At 41.6% G+C, this 10643-nt stretch overlaps 9 non-coding genes across 9 annotated transcripts; 4 read left to right on the forward strand and 5 right to left on the reverse strand.

Moving 5' to 3' along the window:
* Positions 1-4815: 4815 nt before the first annotated feature.
* trnak-uuu (transfer RNA lysine (anticodon UUU)) lies at positions 4816-4888 on the reverse strand. The gene has a single exon. It is a non-coding gene; the product is annotated as a tRNA-Lys (tRNA).
* A 166-nt stretch (positions 4889-5054) lies between these two features.
* Positions 5055-5126, forward strand: trnaw-cca (transfer RNA tryptophan (anticodon CCA)). The gene has a single exon. It is a non-coding gene; the product is annotated as a tRNA-Trp (tRNA).
* Positions 5127-6008: 882 nt separating this feature from the next.
* On the reverse strand, positions 6009-6080 carry trnak-uuu (transfer RNA lysine (anticodon UUU)). The gene has a single exon. It is a non-coding gene; the product is annotated as a tRNA-Lys (tRNA).
* A 166-nt stretch (positions 6081-6246) lies between these two features.
* trnaw-cca (transfer RNA tryptophan (anticodon CCA)) lies at positions 6247-6318 on the forward strand. The gene has a single exon. It is a non-coding gene; the product is annotated as a tRNA-Trp (tRNA).
* A 1207-nt stretch (positions 6319-7525) lies between these two features.
* Positions 7526-7598, reverse strand: trnak-uuu (transfer RNA lysine (anticodon UUU)). The gene has a single exon. It is a non-coding gene; the product is annotated as a tRNA-Lys (tRNA).
* A 166-nt stretch (positions 7599-7764) lies between these two features.
* On the forward strand, positions 7765-7836 carry trnaw-cca (transfer RNA tryptophan (anticodon CCA)). Its single transcript has one exon. It is a non-coding gene; the product is annotated as a tRNA-Trp (tRNA).
* Positions 7837-8983: 1147 nt separating this feature from the next.
* trnak-uuu (transfer RNA lysine (anticodon UUU)) lies at positions 8984-9056 on the reverse strand. The gene has a single exon. It is a non-coding gene; the product is annotated as a tRNA-Lys (tRNA).
* Positions 9057-10157: 1101 nt separating this feature from the next.
* Positions 10158-10230, reverse strand: trnak-uuu (transfer RNA lysine (anticodon UUU)). The gene has a single exon. It is a non-coding gene; the product is annotated as a tRNA-Lys (tRNA).
* A 166-nt stretch (positions 10231-10396) lies between these two features.
* Positions 10397-10468, forward strand: trnaw-cca (transfer RNA tryptophan (anticodon CCA)). Its single transcript has one exon. It is a non-coding gene; the product is annotated as a tRNA-Trp (tRNA).
* Positions 10469-10643: the final 175 nt, after the last annotated feature.

Consider the following 10643-nt stretch of genomic DNA (forward strand, 5'->3'; position numbering starts at 1 on the left):
TATTTGGAATTGTCGTCTGCCTCTTGTGACTGCATTTGAGCCATTGAATTACGTGACAACAAAATTGAGTTTTTTGGATATAAAGACTTTATTGAACAAAACAAACATTTATTGTGTAACTGGGAGTCTTGTGAGTGCAACCATATGAAGATCATCAAAGGTAAGTGATTAATTTTATTGCTATTTCTGACTTTTGTGACTAATCTACTTGGCTGCTAACTGTTTGCAATGTTTTGTGTGCTGAGCGCTGTCATCAGATGATCGCATGGTTTGCTTTCGCCTTAAAGGCTTTTTGAAATCTGACACGGCGGCTGGATTAACAACAAGTTAATAACCTCTTAGAGCTCCCCCCTACTTTGTGCAATTTCTGCCTGAAGACAAACCCCAATCTAACAGCCTGTAGATCAGGCACAGAACCAAGGATATGCATATTCTTGGTCCATTTGAAAGAAAACACTCTGAAGTTTGTGTAAATGTGAATTGAATGTAGGAGAATATAACACAATAGATCTGGTTTAGATAAAACAATGGAAAAAAACATACAATTTTTTTTTTGTATCATCATTTTTAAAATGAACAAGATAAAACAAACGTTCAGATAGGATGATGGGGATAATTTCAGTGAAAAATATAAGAGGGCAACAGTACTTGTGCAAAGTTTCAGAATGATAACTTCCAAAATGAGTGTGCTACATGACATTTATCATGAAGTCACCCAGGTGTACCACACAAGTAGCCCAAATGTACCCAAGTGGCCAAATTGGTGAAGGTATACATTTTGAAACAAATAACTATATACAAAATGCCAAAATGGTATTCTAACACAACCCCCCCAAAAAATGGAGAAAAAAATATGAAGAAAATAATACATACATTTACAAAATAACATGGGTAACTATTTACACACTTTCAATATACCCCCCTAATTTATTTATATAGCCCTTCGTACATCAGCTAATATCTCAAAGTGCTGTACAGAAACCCAGCCTAAAACCCCAAACAGCAAGCAATGCAGGTGTAGAAGCACGGTGGCTAGGAAAAACTCCATAGAAAGGCCAAAACCTAGGAAGAAACCTAGAGAGGAACCAGGCTATGAGGGGTGGCCAGTCGTCTTCTGGCTGTGCTGGGTGGAGATTATAACAGAACATGGCCGAGATTTTCAAACGTTCATAGATGACCAGTAGGGTCAAATAATAATAATCAAAGTAGTTGTAGAGGATGCAACAGGACAGCACCTCAAGAGTGAATATGAACAGTTTAGGGTTCCATAGCCGCAGGCAGAACAGTTGAAACTGGAACAGCAGCAAGGCCAGGTGGACTGGGGACAGCAAGGAGTCATCATGCCAGGTAGTCCTGACGCATGGTCCAGGGCTCAGGTCCTCAGAGAGAGAGAAAGAGAGAATTAGAGAGAGCATACTTAAATTCTCACAGGACACCGGATAAGACAGAAGAAGTACTCCAGATATAACAAACTGACCCTAGCCCCCCGACACATAAACTACTGCAGCATAAATACTGGAGGCTGAGACAGGAGGGGTCAGGAGACACTGTGGCCCCATCCTTTGAGACCCCCGGACAGGGCCAAACAGGAAGGATATAACATCACTTTGCCAAACTCTACACAATATTGTGCTGCTGAGGTATAATAAACAGATATATACAGTGCCTTGCGAAAGTATTCGCCCCCCTTGAACTTTGCGACCTTTTGCCACATTTCAGGCTTCAAACATAAAGATATAAAACTGTATTTTTTTGTGAAGAATCAACAACAAGTGGGACACAATCATAAAGTGGAACGACATTTATTGGATATTTCAAACTTTTTTAACAAATCAAAAACTGAAAAATTGGGTGTGCAAAATTATTGGAACGGGCATTAGCATGAGAAGAACTTACCAGTCCAAAACGGTGACATTGTTCCTCTTCTGCAGGCACCATTACAGATTATACATAGTGGCTACAACGGTGTCCTCTCCGCTCAAAAAATATTCCTCCACTTGGGAATCGCTAAATGAATCGTCCTACAACAACCTCTGTCTCACTTTTCCGATCAGTTTCTTCTAAAATTGTGTGTACATCTGTATATCTAGACTTACAGTGCCTTGCGAAAGTATTCGGCCCCCTTGAACTTTGTGACCTTTTACCACATTTCAGGCTTCAAACATAAAGATATAAAACTGTATTTTTTTGTGAAGAATCAACAACAAGTGGGACACAATCATGAAGTGGAACAACATTTATTGGATATTTCAAACTTTTTTAACAAATCAAAAACTGAAAAATTGGGCGTGCAAAATTATTCAGCCCCTTTACTTTCAGTGCAGCAAACTCTCTCCAAAAGTTCAGTGAGGATCTCTGAATGATCCAATGTTGACCTAAATGACTAATGATGATAAATACAATCCACCTGTGTGTAATCAAGTCTCCGTATAAATGCACCTGCACTGTGATAGTCTCAGAGGTCCGTCAAAAGCGCAGAGAGCATCATGAAGAACAAGGAACACACCAGGCAGGTCCGAGATACTGTTGTGAAGAAGTTTAAAGCCGGATTTGGATACAAAAATATTTCCCAAGCTTTAAACATCCCAAGGAGCACTGTGCAAGCGATAATATTGAAATGGAAGGAGTATCAGACCACTGCAAATCTACCAAGACCTGGCCGTCCCTCTAAATATTCAGCTCATACAAGGAGAAAACTGATCAGAGATGCAGCCAAGAGGCCCATGATCACTCTGGATGAACTGCAGAGATCTACAGCTGAGGTGGGAGACTCTGTCCATAGGACAACAATCAGTCGTATATTGCACAAATCTGGCCTTTATGGAAGAGTGGCAAGAAGAAAGCCATTTCTTAAAGATATCCATAAAAAGTGTTGTTTAAAGTTTGCCACAAGCCACCTGGGAGACACACCAAACATGTGGAAGAAGGTGCTCTGGTCAGATGAAACCAAAATTGAACTTTTTGGCAACAATGCAAAACGTTATGTTTGGTGTAAAAGCAACACAGCTCATCACCCTGAACCTACCATCCCTACTGTCAAACATGGTGGTGGCAGCATCATGGTTTGGGCCTGCTTTTCTTCAGCAGGGACAGGGAAGATGGTTAAAATTGATGGGAAGATGGATGGAGCCAAATACAGGACCATTCTGGAAGAAAACCTGATGGAGTCTGCAAAAGACCTGAGACTGGGATGGAGATTCGTCTTCCAACAAGACAATGATCCAAAACATAAAGCAAAATCTACAATGGAATGGTTCAAAAATAAACATATCCAGGTGTTAGAATGGCCAAGTCAAAGTCCAGGCCTGAATCCAATCGAGAATCTGTGGAAAGAACTGAAAACTGCTGTTCACAAATGCTCTCCATCCAACCTCACTGAGCTTGAGCTGTTTTGCAAGGAGGAATGGGAAAAAATTTCAGTCTCTCGATGTGCAAAACTGATAGAGACATACCCCAAGCGACTTACAGCTGTAATCGCAGCAAAAGGTGGCGCTACAAAGTATTAACTTAAGGGGGCTGAATAATTTTGTACGCCCAATTTTTCAGTTTTTGATTTGTTAAAAAAGTTTGAAATATCCAATAAATGTCGTTCCACTTCATGATTGTGTCCCACTTGTTGTTGATTCTTCACAAAAAAATACAGTTTTATATCTTTATGTTTGAAGCCTGAAATGTGACAAAAGGTCGCAAAGTTCAAGGGGGCCGAATACTTTCGCAAGGCACTGTAGATTTAGCTTTCCCTGACTTAGTCGCCATACTGATTGATATATAAACAGCTGAATCTGCGCGTTTACCAAAACAACGCTGTGCGTAAAATGCGTAGCTCCTTCCGGAATAATACTTCAATAGCGAATGACTCTCTTTACCGGAGTTTATGACATGAGTTGGTCTTCCAACACACAACCATTGCATACTGCTGTTTACCTCAGCTCGTTGGCTATCTACCCAGCTAGATTTCAAGACGATCATTGGTCATTGGGTTAAAATACAGTCAATCAATGAAACAGTGGTCATATCAATGGTATGACAGTGATGTCATTACTTGTTGTCTTCAAATCAGTTTCTTTCAGTCAATACGTCCCGCGAAATGGCCCATCAGGTTTGGTTGTGTTACAAACAAACCAGTTGATTGCAATGTAACCAAACATGATTGGAAAAGTCACGTTCTGTGTGGGATATTTACCTGGAATGTGTCGTCGAAAATGGAATGAGATGGAATTCACAACACAAGCGGATCACAAAATGTTTCTTGTTAGGCTATAAAAACGGATTTGATCAAACAAAAGATCATTAATTGTGTAACAATGAGCATTGGGATTGCAAACAGAAAAATATCGTCAAAGGTAAACTATTTATTTTAATGCAGTATGAGATTTTGTTATGCCTGTGCTGGTTGAATTTTTTTTTTTTTTATGGGGCTCTATCCTCAGATAATCGCATCGTATTCTTTCGCAGTAAATCATTTTTCAAATCTGACAACGCAGTTGGATTAGCAAGATTCTAGGCTTTCGATACAAGTGAGACACTTGTATTTTCATGAATGTTTAATATGACTATTTATGTAGCGATCACCATATGTTGTGGAATTTCAGCCCGCTACCAGGTTTGTGCTCAGAGAGGTTAAGACTATTGACAACCTGAGGATTAATTATAAACATCGTTTGACATGTTTCGACAAACTTTATCGGTACTATGAGGATGTCTTCAGACTAAGCTGTTTTGGCTCTGTGAGTGTTTTGTCCACAGGTCGAACATGTCATGGAAAATGCAAGTTCAGAAAGACAGCGTAGTGAAGAAAGGTGAACATTAAAGCATCGCCCGAACAGGGACTTGAACCCTGGACCCTCAGATTAAAAGTCTGATGCTCTACCGACTGAGCTATCCAGGTTCTGCTTTTGCTTGTTTTCATACACCTAACCTGCCGGGCAGAGGCACGTGCTGACGAGGGGGCATTGTCAGATGGTACATTTCCCCAGAGAACCAGGTCTTCATTCCAAATGATACAGTCAACGAAATCTGAACTAGGCATCCCCTCCAAAAAACACATTGTACAAGACCTCGTGGTGCAAAGGTAGCGCGTCTGACTCCAGATCAGAAGGTTGCGTGTTCAAATCACGTCGTGGTCAGGGATTTTATGTGTGCAATCTCTGCCTTCTTTACACAGCGAAGTCAATGAATCAGCACAAGAACAATGTGGCTTTACAGAAACCACCAAACCAATGCTGCTTAAGATGACAATTGTCTCTCACAGAAGCATGGCACACTGCAAATTCCTAAATAAGATGATGCTGTGTGATTGACAGACTTAAATCAGTCTTCGAACATGGAGTTGAACTTCTTTTGGCTTGAAGGCAGTATTTCGGCATATGGATGAGAAGCGCGCCCTGTTACTCAGGCCCAGAAGCTCGGATATGCATATAATTGGTAGATGTGGATATAAAACACTCTAGAGTTTCCAAAACTGTTAAAATCCTGTCTGTGAGTATAACAGAACTGATACGGCAGGCGAAAACCTGAGGAAAATTATTCCAGGAAGTGCAATTTTTTTTTGATTTGGGTAGTTTTCAATTGAATGCTTATTGAGTTTCTAATGGGTTCGGACCCAGATTGCAGTTCCTATGGCTTCCACTATATGTCAACAGTCTTTAGACATTGTTTCATGCTTCTTTTCTGAAAAATTACGAAGAACGAGACCTTTCTGTCAGTGTTTAGGAAGCATGCAGTGCTGGTTTGCGAGCGTGACCGAGTGCGCACCCTTCGTTGTTTTTCCTTTCTATTGAATACGCTATTGTCCGGTTGAAATATTATAGATTATTAAGACAATTGACAACCTGAGGATTCATTTTAACATTGTTTGACATGTTTCTACAAACTTTATCGGTACTATGAGGATGTCTTCAGACTAAGCTGTTTTGGCTCTGTGAGTGTTTTGTCCTCAGGTCGAACATGTCATGGAAAATGCAAGTTCAGAAAGACAGCGTAGTGAAGAAAGGTGAACATTAAAGCATCGCCCGAACAGGGACTTGACCCTGGACCCTCAGATTAAAAGTCTGATGCCCTACCGACTGAGCTATCCAGGTTCTGCTTTTGCTTATTTTCATACACCTAACCCGCCGGGCAGAGGCACGTGCTGACGAAGGGGCATTGTCAGATGGTACATTTCCCCAGAGAACCAGGTCTTCATTCCAAATGATACAGTCAACGAAATCTGAACTAGGCATCCCCTCCAAAAAACACATTGTACAAGACCTGGTGGCGCAAAGGTAGCGCGTCTGACTCCAGATCAGAAGGTTGCGTGTTCAAATCACGCCGTGGTCAGGGATTTTATGTGTGCAATCTCTGCCTTCTTTACACAGCGAAGTCAATGAATCAGCACAAGAACCAATGTGGCTTTACGGAAACCACCAAACCAATGCTGCTTAAGATCACAATTGTCTCTCACAGAAGCATGGCACACTGCAAATTCCTAAATAAGATGATGCTGTGTGATTGACAGACTTAAATCAGTCTTCGAACAGCGAGTTGAACTTCGTTTTGGCTTCGAGGCAGTATTTCGGCATATGGATGAGAAGCGTGCCCTGTTACTCAGGCCCAGAAGCTCGGATATGCATATAATTGGTAGATGTGGATATAAAACACTCTAAAGTTTCCAAAACTGTTAAAATCCTGTCTGTGAGTATAACAGAACTGATACGGCAGGCAAAAACCTGAGGAAAATCATTCCAGGAAGTGCGATTTTCTTTTGATGTGGGTAGTTTTCAATTGAATGCTTATTGAGTTTCTAATGGGTTCGGACCCAGATTGCAGTTCCTATGGCTTTCACTATATGTCAACAGTCTTTAGACATTGTTTCAGGCTTCTTTTCTGAAAAATTATGAAGAACGAGACCTTTCTGTCAGTGCCCTAGGAAGCATGCAGTGCTGGTTTGCGAGCGTGACCGAGTGCGCACCCTTCTTTGTTTTTCCTTTCTATTGAATACGCTATTGTCCGGTTGAAATATTATAGATTACAGAACTGATACGGCAGGCGAAAACCTGAGGAAATTTCATTCCAGGAAGTGCGATTATTTTTTGATGTGGGTAGTTTTCAATTGAATGCTTATTGAGTTTCTAATGGGTTCGGACTCAGATTGCAGTTCCTATGGCTTCCACTAGATGTCAACAGTCTTTAGACATTGTTTCAGGCTTCTTTTCTGAAAAATTACGAAGAACGAGACCTTTCTGTCAGTGCTTAGGAAGCATGCAGTGCTGGTTTGGGAGCGTGACCGTTGTTTTTCCTTTCTATTGAATACGCTATTGTCCGGTTGAAATGTGATCAATTATTAAGACAATCGACAACCTGAGGATTCATTTTAACATCGTTTGACATGTTTCTACAAACTTTTTCGGTACTATGAGGATGTCTTCAGACTAAGCTGTTTTGGCTCTGTGAGTGTTTTGTCCTCAGGTCGAACATGTCATGGAAAGTCAAGGAAAATGCAAGTTCAGAAAGACAGCCTAGTGAAGAAAGGTGAACATTAAAGGAACGCCCGAACAGGGACTTGAACCCTGGACCCTCAGATTAAAAGTCTGATGCTCTACCGACAGAGCTATCCCGGCTCTGCTTTTGCTTATTTTCATACACCTAACCCGCCGGGCAGAGGCACGTGCTGACGAGGGGGCATTGTCAGATGGTACATTTCCCCAGAGAACCAGGTCTTCATTCCAAATGATACAGTCAACGAAATCTGAACTAGGCATCCCCTCCAAAAAACACAGTGTATAAGACCTCGTGGCGCAAAGGTAGCGCGTCTGACTCCAGATCAGAAGGTTGCGTGTTCAAATCACGCCGTGGTCAGGGATTTTATGTGTGCAATCTCTGCCTTCTTTACACAGCGAAGTCAATGAATCAGCACAAGAACCAATGTGGCTTTACAGAAACCACCAAACCAATGCTGCTTAAGATCACAATTGTCTCTCACAGAAGCATGGCACAATAAATAAGATGATGCTGTGTGATTGACAGACTTAAATCAGTCTTCGAACAGGGAGTTTAACTTCTTTTGGCTTGGAGGCAGTATTTCGGCATATGGATGAGAAGCGTGCCCTGTTACTCAGGCCCAGAAGCTCGGATATGCATATAATTGGTAGATGTGGATATAAAACACTCTAAAGTTTCCAAAACTGTTAAAATCCTGTCTGTGAGTATAACAGAACTGATACGGCAGGCGAAAACCTGAGGAAAATTATTCCAGGAAGTGCGATTTTTTTTGATGTGGGTAGTTTTCAATTGAATGCTTATTGAGTTTCTAATGGGTTCGGACCCAGATTGCAGTTCCTATGGCTTCCACTATATGTCAACAGTCTTTAGACATTGTTTCAGGCTTCTTTTCTGAAAAATTACGAAGAACGAGACCTTTCTGTCAGTGCTTAGGAAGCATGCAGTGCTGGTTTTGACCGAGTGCGCACCCTTCGTTGCGAATACGCTATTGTCCGGTTGAAATATTATAGATTACAGAACTGATACGGCAGGCGAAAACCTGAGGAAATTTCATTCCAGGAAGTGCGATTATTTTTTGATGTGGGTAGTTTTCAATTGAATGCTTATTGAGTTTCTAACGGCTCAGATTGCAGTTCCTATGGCTTCCACTAGATGTCAACAGTCTTTAGACATTGTTTCAGGCTTCTTTTCTGAAAAATTACGAAGAACGAGACCTTTCTGTCAGTGCTTAGGAAGCATGCAGTGCTGGTTTGGGAGCGTGACTATTGAATACGCTATTGTCCGGTTGAAATATTATCAATTATTAAGACAATCGACAACCTGAGGATTTTTAACATCGTTTGACATGTTTCTACAAACTTTATCGGTACTATGAGGATGTCTTCAGACTAAGCTGTTTTGGCTCTGTGAGTGTTTTGTCCTCAGGTCGAACATGTCATGGAAAGTCAAGGAAAATGCAAGTTCAGAAAGACAGCGTAGTGAAGAAAGGTGAACATTAAAGGATCGCCCAAACAGGGACTTGAACCCTGGACCCTCAGATTAAAAGTCTGATGCTCTACCGACTGAGCTATCCCGGCTCTGCTTTTGCTTATTTTCATACACCTAACCCGCCGGGCAGAGGCACGTGCTGACGAGGGGGCATTGTCAGATGGTACATTTCCCCAGAGAACCAGGTCTTCATTCCAAATGATACAGTCAACGAAATCTGAACTAGGCATCCCCTCCAAAAAACACAGTGTACAAGACCTCGTGGCGCAAAGGTAGCGCGTCTGACTCCCGATCAGAAGGTTGCGTGTTCAAATCACGTCAGGGACTTTATGTGTGTAATCTCTGCCTTCTTTACACAGCGAAGTCAATGAATCAGCACAAGAACCAATGTGGCTTTACAGAAACCACAAAACCAATGCTGCTTAAGATCACAATTGTCTCTCACAGAAGCATGGCACACAATAAATAAGATGATGCTGTGTGATTGACAGACTTAAATAAGTCTTCGAACAGGGAGTTTAACTTCTTTTGGCTTGGAGGCAGTATTTCGGCATATGGATGAGAAGCGTGCCCTGTTACTCAGGCCCAGAAGCTCGGATATGCATATAATTGGTAGATGTGGATATAAAACACTCTAAAGTTTCCAAAACTGTTAAAATCCTGTCTGTGAGTATAACAGAACTGATACGGCAGGCGAAAACCTGAGGAAAATTATTCCAGGAAGTGCGATTTTTTTTGATGTGGGTAGTTTTCAATTGAATGCTTATTGAGTTTCTAATGGGTTCGGACCCAGATTGCAGTTCCTATGGCTTCCACTATATGTCAACAGTCTTTAGACATTGTTTCAGGCTTCTTTTCTGAAAAATTACGAAGAACGAGACCTTTCTGTCAGTGCTTAGGAAGCATGCAGTGCTGGTTTGGGAGCGTGACCGTTGTTTTTCCTTTCTATTGAATACGCTATTGTCCGGTTGAAATATTATCAATTATTAAGACAATCGACAACCTGAGGATTCATTTTAACATCGTTTGACATGTTTCTACAAACTTTATCGGTACTATGAGGATGTCTTCAGACTAAGCTGTTTTGGCTCTGTGAGTGTTTTGTCCTCAGGTCGAACATGTCATGGAAAGTCAAGGAAAATGCAAGTTCAGAAAGACAGCGTAGTGAAGAAAGGTGAACATTAAAGCATCGCCCGAACAGGGACTTGAACCCTGGACCATCAGATTAAAAGTCTGATGCTCTACCGACTGAGCTATCCGGGCTCTGCTCTTGCTTATTTTCATACACCTAACCCGCCGGGCAGAGGCACGTGCTGACGAGGGGGCATTGTCAGATGGTACATTTCCCCAGAGAACCAGGTCTTCATTCCAAATGATACAGTCAACGAAATCTGAACTAGGCATCCCCTCCAAAAAACACATTGTACAAGACCTCGTGGCGCAAAGGTAGCGCGTCTGACTCCAGATCAGAAGGTTGCGTGTTCATATCACGTCGTGGTCAGGGACTTTATGTGTGTAATCTCTGCCTTCTTTACACAGCGAAGTCAATGAATCAGCACAAGAACCAATGTGGCTTTACAGAAACCACAAAACCAATGCTGCTTAAGATCACAATTGTCTCTCACAGAAGCATGGCACACTGCAAATTCCTAAATAAAATGATGCTGTGTGATTGA

This window comes from Oncorhynchus clarkii, chromosome 16 (genome assembly GCF_045791955.1).
Source record: "Oncorhynchus clarkii lewisi isolate Uvic-CL-2024 chromosome 16, UVic_Ocla_1.0, whole genome shotgun sequence".
Taxonomy (NCBI): Eukaryota; Metazoa; Chordata; class Actinopteri; order Salmoniformes; family Salmonidae; genus Oncorhynchus; species Oncorhynchus clarkii.